Consider the following 11,177-nt stretch of genomic DNA (forward strand, 5'->3'; position numbering starts at 1 on the left):
GTACTTTCTTACCTGATGGATGACCTGATTCAGTGAACACTTTGGCACCAGCATCGGTTTAATCATGCTAGCTCAGGCAAATTCCATGTGAACACAGATAATGCATACATGTAAACACTTTCAAGATCTGGCCTTTGGTTTTAGTATCAAATTATCATACATAATTGAAAGGGAAGCATCTTAAAAGATGGCTCTGGAATGGATTCTCAGAATGGAGGATACACGAAATTGTGTATGTTGGTGTTTGTTCATATTTTCATTAATGACAAATACGTTTGTTAACCACTTGCTGATTTTTCTCTTTGCATGAAGATAGCTGTTTTAGTTGGTCTTTAAATACTGACTCATAAAAGACCCCTACTAAAAGGATTATCCCTGACATACTTTCAACAAAAGAAATAATAGGAGGACTTTCTGACCTACCGCTGTGTGAATACCCAGAATTTTAAAAATAACAATAGCAATGGTAGAACTAATGCATGCAATGGATTTCCAAAGGAAAATGAATATTTTAAAGCACACAAATATAATCTGTGGGAGTAAAGTTCATATTATTTATCATCCATGTTATTAAAAATGGAGAAAAGGAAATAAAAACCCCAGGCAGTTTTGGAAGCAGGACCTTTTTTTAAAAAACCCAATTTTTTTCCATTAAAAATATTCTTTACGCATCTGACATGGCAGACCCATGAGGTAAAATAGGCCATTATAGTAAGAGGATATCTCATTAAGTAAAAATTATTTCTCAAGAAGTAGGAATACAGTCCTGTTCAGAAAAAAGGAAACCAGCCAGCCCCTGGCTGCATCGTTTGTATCAGGAAAGACTGGTTCTCCTGGTGTTGGGAGACATATGCTAAAACCTTACTAGCCCAGACCTGTAGGGCATATTTCATGTACTGCAGGAGACAATGGGGAGAGAAGATCCTGGAGAGGTTCCAAGTTGGGAAATGACAGTTACTGCCCAGGGGCCCTCCTGCCCCATCGCAAGATGGGATATAATTGGTCTGAATGTCCTGCTGAGCCCTAGAGTGTCCCCAAGATGGTGGCACCAGCAGCCCCAGATGGCTCACTCCTTTTTGCAACTGACATTAAAACCAACACAAGAGGAGGCTCTGAGAGTCCTCCTCCACAGCCCTGCTAGAACAGGACATCCTTAGGTTTGGGCCTTCTGACAGGGAAAAGGACCTCTGTTTACAACAACTTGACTAGTGAGGGAGCAGGTAGAAATGAATCCTATTAGCACAACTTTCTCCTAGTTGACAGGTATTGAAATTTATCTTTTTGGGGGAAAGGCTGTATCTACACAATTGTCTCAAAACTTTCCATCAGAAGGTTCAGACCTTACTGACTGAAACATGGCTCTATTTATTTGCAGCAGTTTGAACCAGGAAAATGCTCAAACAATCTCAACAACTAATTTCCCATTACAGATAACACTTTCTTCCAATACTGTCTAGGATAGAGGAATTAGTAAGAGGGAAATCTGGGGGAAGAATACTCAATCACCAGTGGGAGAGCAAAAAGCAGTGGAGGTAAGAGCAGTGTGGTGCCAGCCAGACCGGCTTGCCTGCAGCTGAGAAAGTGCCATGCTTGAAGCACAGTTTGCAATTCCCGGGGCATCCCTGCCTCCCCCAGTCATCCCCTAGCTTGCTAATGAGATTCTGGCATCTGTCAGCCCAGTATAGGCCAGCACAAGTTGTTATGGCACGACCTGTCACGGCTGGGTATGGTGTGTCCTGCATGGCATGGCATGGCATGGCACAGCACAGCGTGGCATGGCACGGTCCAGTGTGGGATGAGCTGGGCCACTGTGGCCCAGCACAGCATGGCTCAGTGCACAGCTGCCTGCCCCTCAGCTCAGCTGCACTCTGCCTGGCACCCACAGACCCCATGTTTCCCTGGTCCAGTCCTGGCCCAGCCCCCCCGCTCCCTGCATCCCGCATCCAACTGAAGCTGCCTTTGAGTGCTGCTAAACAGCCTATTTTCCTGAGTCTTGATTCATGTATCTTGCCACTCCAACCATCCAGGCTTTCCCTAATGACAGACACATTTGCACTTTAACCCATGCTATTATGAAATCAATTGTACTGTGCTCGGAAAATGTTCATTACAAAGAAAATTGTAAAACTAACAGAACTAGTGTGGGGCTCCCAGTACCAGCATGAGCTGTGCACACAGCAGGAATCACAAGGCAGGCTTGCCCTGCTTGCTATGCAGAGGGAACCTCTGACGCTCTGTACTGGCCAAATCAGAACAAGGTAAAATCTGTTCATATCTATTAATTTGAGACACCATCTTTATGTATAGCAGTGGCTGTTCCAGATCGAACAGTAGATAATTTGCAATTGCTCTCTGATTTTGCGATTCACCTGAAGTATGACATTATTGATTTTACTTTTACTCAAGCAATTAGCTGAAAATTGGCAATCATCTCATAGATATCTACGAGGTCTGGAAAATAGAAATGGTATGCATTTGGCTCCAAAGAGAAGTCAGAGATTGTAGATTCATCAGCCTAACTTCATGCCTTGGAGAGTTTTGGCATAAAACACCAAAGAATGAATATGTGAGAGCTGAGGTAAGGCACTGATAAGTGTCCACCCCACAGTCTGTCCTTAGACAAACAAGTCTAATTTTCTTCTTTAAAAGGGTAACTAGCCTAGCAAGGAAGGGAGAAATTGTAGCTGCATATATAGAAAATAACCACACTATGCAGTACAGCAGAAAAGTGTATAGGAACAAAAGTATTTTACAAGCTACAGATGAGTCAACTAAATAGTTTCATTCTGGGATGAATGGGCAGGGCTGTCATATTTTAAACAAGGGAAGTAATTATTCTGCTCTACTTGATCATTTTAAAGACTCAGTTGGAAAACTTTGTCTTGATGGCAGATTTTAGAAAACACAACTTAAAGCAAAGCTTAAGGAATTAGTTTGTTCACTTAAGAAAGAGAAGGTTACAGGTAGAGATTTTAACAATTTTCCAGTGCATGAATGGATGTTATAAAAATGTAGTGCTTAGCTGTTCTTCATCCTTACAACAGTAACATATTTCATATATTAAATATATATCTTCCTTGCTGCAAGTTAGGCTGATTTATTTTCATCATTTGATTATATAAAGTGCTAAACCAGGTTGTATAGGGATGCTGTATAATTGCCTTCATTGCAGTTTTTCAAGAAAATGGACAAATACCTTTTTGGTTGGTCTAAACACACTTTAGCTGGCTTAATTCATGGAGTTGGACTATATTATTTCCTGAAGTCCTTTCTGGCTCTGCAGTCTTACATTTCAATAATTCTGTTCTAGTACATCTTTCAGACAGAAAACTCTTTGAGGCAGGGTATGTCACCATTGTGTTTGTGCAGTGTCTGAAACAATGATGCCCCATATAGTACATCTGTCTGCATAATTGTCAAGAGTGTAATCAAGAATTAATGCTGCAGATCACAAAAGCTAATGTCATGACAAGTAATACACTGGAAAAGATAAGGCAAATATATCTAGGATATCTAAGTAAGATATGTATTTATGTTTATTTGTTTATGTTTTCTGGTATGGATGCATACAGATACAGATCTTCCCTATATTATAATACTTTAATCTGTATAAGTCTGGATTTTTTTTGGCATGTGATGCTTTATTATGATTTAACTAACGTAATACCATTAATAATGTTTTTGCAAAGGTTTAGTTTTAATTGGTTGGCATGCTATGGAAAACAAAATTGTTCTAATTCTCCCAAAGTTTCCCTACAACCTTTGATCCACCCACATAAGATTAAAGCTGGGTACAGAAAATTTTCTCATAAAACTTACAAAACAAGAATAGTGTCCCACAGTGTGGAACTTCCGCCAGCTTTCACAGCTCTCCATAAAAAGCAAACCCCAAACTCTAACCAACCAACCATGAGTGCCCTTAGTCTTACAGGAGGACCCCTTCCCAACACTCAAACAGCTTCCTGCTTACTGCACTCACATGGGGTGAAGGGTACTTGGGTAGGGATGCCTCCTTTACTTTCATCAGATCAGCACATTGAAGCTCCCTGTACTGTATTTTAAAAGAGCCTGGTTGCCACCTCCAGCTGGGCTTCACCTTCTGAATAAGAATGTAAGAAAGTGCTTAGAGCAGAGCAGTTGGAAAGACAGGTGGTGAGAACCTACTAGCCCACAAGGAGAAGAGCAATCCGTCAAGAACTCATGTCAAGCTGTTAAAGTAAGCATGGCCTACCAGGCTTGCTAACCTGGGGATTTTGGCTTTATGAAACCAGATTACCAGATACTGGTTTGTTTTAGAAAAGTTTGCTTGCTTACCTATTACGAGGTAAGTAATTTTAGTGCAGGCTTAGGACAGAGAGTTAAGTAGAGGCGTGGGTGTTTCCAAACTCAGAAATGAAAGGGAGTTGCAAAAGTCACACAAAGAGTAGATTCATTGGATACTTGCAGAGACTGTGTAAAGTCCTGGGCCTACACAAAAAACTGTTGGCACAAACGCTGCCGCTCTGACAGGCATGTGAAGCCTAGAGGCTGAACATGGAGAAACCTCATTGAAGAGGTGGAAGCTGCTCTGAGGGGGAAATCCCCACCTCCAGGCAGAAACACAGCTAAGACCAGAGCCTGTGCTCAGAGTTGCAGACTGGCCAGTCAATTGGAGGGGAAGTTTTGCCTGTTTAGAAAGGTGGGATGCATCTGAGTAAATCTAGATGTCAACACCTAAATGTCAAAATCTCGATGTCAACAGGGGTATAAACATGAACTATCTAACCTAGTCTCCCTACACATTCGCTAGACTGCTGCACTACTGCCTTTTTCACTTTTCCTTTGTGGTGATTGTGGTAGGTTGACCCTGGCTGGACACCAGGTGCCAACCAAGCTGCTCTATCACTCCCCCTTCTCAGCTGGACAAGGGAGAGAAAATACAAATGAGTCAAGATAAGGACAAGATCACTCACCAGTTACTGTCATGGGCAAAACTGACTCAACTTGGGGAAATTAAATTATTTTATTGCCAATTAAATCAGAGTAGGGTAATGAGAAATGAAACCAAATCTTAAAACACCTTCCCCCTACCCCTCCCTTCTTCCTGGGCTCATCTTTACTCCCAGATTCTCTACTTCCTCTCCCTGAGCAGCGCAGAGGAACGAGGAATGGGGGTTCAACACATGTCTCTGCCACTCCTTTCTCCTCACACTCTTCCCCTGCTCCAGCGTGGGGTCCCTCCCACAGGAGACAGTCCTCCACAAACTTCTCCAACATGAGTCCTTCCCACAGGCTGCAGTTCTTCATGAACTGCTCCAGCGTGAGTCCCTCCCACGGGGTGTAGTCCTTCGGGAACAGACTGCTCCAGCGTGGGTCCCCCACGAGGTCACAAGTCCTGCCAGGAACCTGTTCCAGCGTGGGCTTCCCATGGGGTCGCAGACTCCTTCAGGCATCCACCTGCTCCGGTGTGAGGTCCTCCCTGGGCTGCAGGTGGAGATCTGCTCCCCGTTAACCTCCATGGGCTGCAGGGGAATCTCTGCTTCGGCACCTGGAGCACCTCCTCCCCCTCCTTCTGCAGAGTTCTGTCTCTCACATGTTCTCACTTCTCTCTTCCAGCTGCTTGTTGCACAGCAGTTTTTTTCACCCTTCTTAAATACGTTGTCCCAGAGGCACTATCATCATCGCTGAAGGGCTCGGCCTTGGCCAGTGGCGGGTCTGTCTTGGAGCCGGCTGGCATTGGCTCCATCAGACATAGGGGAAGCTTCTAGCAGCTTCTCACAGAAGCCAACCCTGTAGCCCTCCTGCTACCTAAACCTTGCCACACAAACCCAATACAGTGATTCATCACACATCACCTGGAAGTTTGGTGTCTGGTCTGAGCTAATCACCTTGTGTTCTCCTTACCATTAGTGGAGAGAAATATCTACTTCCAGACTGTGATTCAACCATCCCATCTTAGATGTGCATCTTACACATCTTCCCCTGGCATGGCTTCTGCAGGCTGGAAACACACAGTGTGAGTGCTCCCCTGGAACTGGGTCAGGAGATGGCTTTGTGAACGGCCAGTGGTTGAAACTCAGACACCCACTGCAGACTGAAATGAGGATCTCAGGGTTTCAGTGGAACATTCAAACTGAACTTCGATGCCTTCTGTGAATTTAGCTCACGGCCCCTTCTTATTCCCTGCCTGACTTGAGAAATAAAACCGGATGTCTTTTAGACTGTAGATGATAGGGAGAGATGTACAGAAAATGAAAATAAAAGTCATGAATGGATATTTAGATAGTACTGCCGTATTTTGTGCATGTATCAGCTGTCAGACAGTGAAATCAGCTGGCAGTGGGCTGTAGGAGTGGATTTCTAATATGTTGACTGTTACCTCTTCTGAACTTCAGACCTGAGAATATTAATGAAAATCCCTATACCACAAAACAGACTAGGTGCCATAAAGAAAAGTTCCTTTTTCTACTAGTGTTGTATCAAGGTTTTCCAGCAAAGATGAACCTAAAATATTGTATTATGACTTGTAGACTTAGGTGTTAATCAGACAGATAAAGAATAGTAAATAACACACAAGAAGTTCCTTGAAATTTCATCTGTGGTCCCTGATTTGGTGGGACAGTCTGCATGCCCCTTATGGATCAGAATGCATTGGGGATTCACAGGTGATACCACAAATTCATTCCTGTGAAAACAGCAAGCAGTTTTCTCATGAAAAGCAAAGTAGCATAAGATAACTAGGTATGCAGAGCTAATAAAGTACTAAGACATTTTATGATCAGTATATTATGTACTTGCTCTTGCAACAGTTTCTGTGTTGAAGAAATTTGAGTACAGCAGATGAGCAGCAGATCATATACAGAATTAGATGGGGCTGTCAGTAATCATTTTTGTACCAGTAACAGAGCCTTGGAATTTCAAATAGCTCTTCATACATGCATAAGCATTTGCATATATAAATGTTTGCCAAAGCTATATTCTATTCTGTGTATGACACAGGTTTCCCTGTAGAAGAAAATAACCTGATGCATTCTTAGATATTTTTGCAGGTCTTCTAACATCTCTTCCAGTTTGATTTTATACAAGAATTGAGGTAGACTATAATGTTGTCGTTTAAACAGCATTTTTAAATCCATTTGCATAGTAGCTCATGGTAAAATTAATTTTGCTGACATGCTACATGACTTTTCCCTTTTTTAAAATTTTGACCTTCTGGACAGCCCCTGGCATGATGGGACTCTGTTGAGAGTCTTTGGGAAATGTCATGGCACAGAGAATAAGTATCCAGCACAGTGAGGCATAGAGATTAACAATACTAAGCATTTCAAAGTGAATCATACCTTCAAACTATGAAGCTGATTTAAAAATCATAGCATTTTACCACAAATCACTTTGGGAGGAGGGACTTGGCCTTCTTATTTTTGAGCTTTTAGGATTTATGGTTTTCCACCTTTCTCTGTATCTTAAAAGTAGTTAACTTATTTTTTGCCTTTTGTTCCTTTTCTTTTTTAAGATGAAAGCTGAGAGTTTCACAGAACTCTGGAAACTTAAATCAACGGATTGCATTTCATCAAATTCATGCAATTGTGAACAGCACTGGGATCCTAGCTTCTCTCCAACTCAATAAAGACCCAGAAAGGGCAAAACCGTCTGTTTTTTCCATTAGCTTTTCACTTTCTGGAATAAATCTTGGAATAAATGTAGTTCTGATGTTCAGCTCTAGCTCATTTTCCACCACAGTAAATGAAACAGCTTCTGCTGGTTTCAGTGAGAGCTGGGGCTGACCCCCATAAGCGGTGCTTTTTTTTCACACTTCTGTGTTCAGAAAACAGTTCAGTACTTTGTGACATTTCATAACCCACTTTAAATATGGGGAAACTAATGAAAGAAAAGAACTTTAATGTCAAATCAAACCAGGTGCATGAAAGTGCCTCAATCCACTTCCTTTTAGGTCAATAGGAACTTTCCAATGACTTCACTGGGCATTGAATCAAGCCAGATAAATCAAAGCCTAGCCATAAATTTAAAATCTGAATGGAATCTAAATAAAACTGATAGCCTTGAGAGAGGTCCTAGATAATAAGCTTCATACATTGCCAAGCCAAAATTCAGAAGGCATGTGCACAGCAATACAAAAAATATAGGCAGAGTGCATCGAAGTGTGTGGGGGAATCGCTTTGTTGCTGAAAACATGAGTAGATTTAAATATAGCAGCAAATCAAACTTAAATTATCAAACATATTTTTAGGCTATATAATGTGTAAAAAATACTAGATGCATCTTTTGACCAGGTTATTGCTGCAAGAAATATTTTTCCAAAAGTCCTATGGAAGTAATATCTAAGCTCTGGCTGCAGTCTGTATCAGCACATTCAATCAAAAATGACTCAAAGCAGGACTTATGTAATGTCAGTAATAGATGTGTCAAATCAGGGTCTGTGAATACTCTACAAAAATGACATTTATTAAGTCTGGATTCTGTTAATGACACTGCATAGGACTGCATTTGGCAAGTAGTACAGATACAATGTAGTAATGCACTGGCAGTTTGTCTGCTTTGTCCTGCTGTCACTCAGATGTGCCCACAGCTTTCCCCATTTCAGTCCTGACATGCTTTTGTGTTTCTGGTGTCCTTACTTTTGAACAGAGTTACTGGTGATGATTACAGTAATACCATATGGTTCCAGTGCAGATGAGGTCTGAGTGACCCTAGTCCACAAAAAAAGAGCAAATGGAAAATGCTGCCACCACAAGCTGAGATACTGCTTTTGTGTGGGGATAGATGCCAGCATTGCTACTGCCATTTTGCCAAAATGTCTAAGTACCAATAAAATGTACATGTGACCAGAGAAGATGGAAATGGCATCACTAATTCTGAGGGATTCTTTATAGAAGCAATGAATAATGTTTCAATTCTGAGCCTCTGGCTTTTCTCACATTTCACTTTCTTCAAAGCTTTGTTTTGGACGTGGTTGTTTCTGCTAATCCTTCATTGTTCTCTGGGAAATCTGGGAGTTTCAGTTAATATCGTAAATGTTTATTCGGGTCTACAAGTGTTAATGAAGGTTTTGCAATGACTCATGAGAGCTCAGACCGTGATTCATTTAACCTCTACTGAAAATTCTTTCCAGAGCCAGGTCTCCCAGACTGAGCATGCTTTGTCCAGCGCTCTCATGCACTGTATGCCAGGCTTTGAGATGGTAGTTGCTGGCTGGGGTTAAACCACAACAGTCATTCCCTCAGCAGAATCCTTGAGCCTTTTAACTTGAATGGCTTTCAAAGTGATAAGATACAATTTAGCTTTTAGTCTTAAAGTAGTTCTTCATGCAGTATTGCTATCACTTCAGTGTATTCCTGCTTATTTCTTCCTGCAATTTATCCTCTAGATTGCTATTCCCATTTCCTTCTTGCCTAGCCATGTCTTACACTCAGAATTTAATGTTCTCCATGACTCATGTTCCAGGCAAAATGCCATTCATCCTAATAGAGTGAAACAGAGTATATTTTCCTCCTATTAATTTACCCGAATCTGTTTTTTGTTCAGATCATTTTCTGTACTTTCAAATAAATCTTATTTGTTCCTAACATCTTCTAGCTGAGGATTTCATCACACTTTACAGTTTAATAGATTAGACCTTATAACTTCACTATGAAGCATGTAAATACTAAGATTTGTGCTTTTTTTTCAAATGAAAAATTCAGATATGGATAACATAAAATTTGTTAATGGTTATAAACTGGTAAATGAGCTGTGATCTCATTCAATATCACATTATTCCTTAGCCTGAGCTTAACTCCTACTTACTTGGTATATAAGCAGAGTTTCCTAGGTGAACACGTGTGAAAACCTCACACTTTTGGAGGTGAAAATTCTGGCATGATCAGTATCACATAACTAGTTTTAAGTTGGGAAAGAAAGTTAGGAAACACACTTCTGACACCCATGGCCATTTCTAATGTTCTATAATTGCATGTTCTATAAAGGATAAAAATAGTGATGTGGTCTTTATCACAAAATGGCTTTATTTTTGTAAGCTGCTTGCCAAGTCTAGAGAATGATCATCTTTACAGGCTGCTCATAGATGCACCCACAAGTTCATCCCTTTTGAGCCTGAACATTGAACTGTGAGCAGCAGCTGTTTATCTCAGCCATTCCTGATAGCTTTTGGAGGAGAATTATGATGGACCTGTTTGCAACCTCATATTGGGAGTGATGTGGTTGACCTGTGCATTATGTACTATTCAGGCATATCTAGGGGCTATGTTGTTATTTTTCCTTTTTGTCTCCAGTAAAAAAGGGTTAAATTAAAACCATTTATTTGATGTTTTTCTTGTTATTGGGGAAGTTTTGCCTATTGAGCATTGCAGCAGCATCATTTAGTTTGCAGATTCCTGGCTTTGAGTTTGAGTTGATGCTGTGTAGGTGGTTTTGTAAGGACACCTAGAAATTGAAGTTAGCCTTTTGAAGCTGATCAGTCTTTGGCGGATGATTTACAATTACAGTGTTAGGAAATGAGACTGTGAAGGAGTGCTTAGGGCAGGACTACTCAACATCTGGGCAACAAGGCTGCATTTGGCCCACAAATGCAGTACTACTCTCCAGCTTGTGCTCCTCCCCAGATCATGTGAATTGTAGTCATGTGTCAGCAGTACTTGTGTCGCAGCAATTAGCTGCTCAGACAGAGGTGACTTGAACCTTGAGGTGGCTGATTCTCAGAACAGGGTTTTTAACCAAAGTCCTTATTTCCATTAGATCTGTAATGAATGGGTAATAGATTCATCTCCAGTCTCTGGCCCTCTCTTTCTTTAAGAATATTTAATCTAACTTTGCAAAATGTAATTGGGTCAAAATGAGATTGAAAATGACCCCATCCTAGGAACCTAATCTACCCATGTACTATAAGAGTGACACAGTGTACCCAGTGGGCACGTGAAGTAATGCTGATCTGCAGAGGAACTACACAGGAGATTATGAATTTACATTTGTTTCATGAGCAAAGCAAACCAAATTTCTGAAATATTTCACTGTGGCAATTGAGGCACGGACTCTCCATGAAGTGCAGAAGGAAAACCCTTTATTATTACAATAGTACATACTTATGCTCTCGCCAAAGCTCTTACTTCATAATTAGCAAATCAGCAATTAGACAGCTATCAACCTTTTCTCCTATCAGCATAAGACCACTCTAACACGCGCTG

General features: G+C 41.0%; 1 long non-coding RNA gene across 1 annotated transcript; it reads left to right on the forward strand.

Annotated features, from left to right (window-relative positions):
• The first annotated feature begins 1,510 nt into the window (after window positions 1–1,510).
• On the forward strand, window positions 1,511–7,626 carry LOC141921736 (uncharacterized). The gene is made up of 3 exons (XR_012622760.1): window positions 1,511–1,532; window positions 2,407–2,578; window positions 7,493–7,626. It is a non-coding gene; the product is annotated as an uncharacterized LOC141921736 (long non-coding RNA).
• The last annotated feature ends 3,551 nt before the right edge of the window (window positions 7,627–11,177 follow it).

This window comes from Strix aluco, chromosome 3, assembly GCF_031877795.1.
Source record: "Strix aluco isolate bStrAlu1 chromosome 3, bStrAlu1.hap1, whole genome shotgun sequence".
Classification (NCBI taxonomy): domain Eukaryota; kingdom Metazoa; phylum Chordata; class Aves; order Strigiformes; family Strigidae; genus Strix; species Strix aluco.